Raw genomic sequence first — 1,531 nt, forward strand, 5'->3', positions numbered from 1 at the left:
AATCAGATTGCCTCAAACATGTACTGCATGCTGGAATTTCAGTTCACGAGCTGTTCAAACAACACATCTGAAATACCATGAGCTGAAAGACATTTTCCAAAATATTACCAGAGATGGCCGAGCGGTTAAAGGCGCTACAGTCTGGAACCGCACGACCGCTACTGTCGCAGGTTCGAATCCTGCCTCTGGCATGGATGTGTGTGATGTCCTTAGGTTAGTTAGGTTTAAGTAGTTCTAAGTTCTAGGGGACTTATGACCACAGCAGTTGAGTCCCATAGTGCTCAGAGCCATTTGAACCATTTTTTTATTACCAGAGATGATGATGTTTGGGATGCGGAGTCTTTCTACAGTGCTTCTGACTTGCTTAACATTTTTAATAAAACTCAATTCCTTTTCTTGATTTGCGTTTATAAAGGAATATTTGCATATGTTGGCTATTTTTATGCACTTCTTCGACACAAAATTGCATGGGAAGCATTACTGCAAATGGAAATGCATTTTGTACATCTTTAAAATATTCAGTTTACAGAGTTGCATTACAAGAATCAGTCTGGAAATTATAAATCAAATTTCCCAACAATGAAACTGAATGGCCTTCTCACAACTTACCCATTATTCAACAAAGGACAATTGGAAAATAGTTAGAAAACATTTACATTGACAAACAAATATTTATCGCCTGAACACTTTCTTAAATTCATAATGGACAGTAATCTTCAAAATATTTATAACTAAGTTTATCACGTTGATCTTCACATTCCCTGTCGCTACAGTCTCTTATGAAAGAAGTACGAGCATCTTAAAAGAATTAAAAATTACCTTAGAAATTCAATGGCAATTGATAGCTGACGTTCTCTCTGCACAATTGTCATAGAAAAAACCTGGTTAAACAACTTAGAAATGATCAGAACTTTTAAAGATAACGTGACTTAAAGCTTTCCTACCAAGAAGAATCGACGCATGCATCTCCTGTATAAAAAGGTATAAGATAAGTCTACCCACAATTAATCCATTAGCGTCGTCACTGCAAACGACATATTAATTGAAAACTGGTATGTTTGTTTGCATCGCCATCTTCTGCAGCAGCTGTTAAATCAACTATTATTGGTTTCTACATCATAAGCTTACTGCAATTAATTGAAGAGAAATTTACACCAGACGCGTTTCGCTTTTATTTATAAGGCATCTTCCGCGGTCATTCTGCAAATATGAATACATATGTTTGTACATTTTTGGTTGTTTTAGAGTAAAAACAGTATTTTGTCTATAAAGTTGGCATACAATTTACTTACGGTGTTTCTGCCTCATGTTCACCTATTCTGGAAACCACTGCTTCTTTGTGTTGGTTAGCGGAGGTCGATGTCGAAAGAAAATTCGTTAGACATATTCACTTGGAAGTTTTTGCCTTTTTGCATTTCTCTTACGTTACAGTCCGCAGCTCGTGGTCTATCTAGCTTTGCTGCCTCTGGATCAAGGGGTTCCGAGTTCGATTCCCAGCCATGTTGGGGATTTTCTCTGCCTGGGTAATGGG

Source organism: Schistocerca serialis, chromosome 3 (genome assembly GCF_023864345.2).
Source record: "Schistocerca serialis cubense isolate TAMUIC-IGC-003099 chromosome 3, iqSchSeri2.2, whole genome shotgun sequence".
In the NCBI taxonomy this organism is placed as follows: Eukaryota; Metazoa; Arthropoda; class Insecta; order Orthoptera; family Acrididae; genus Schistocerca; species Schistocerca serialis.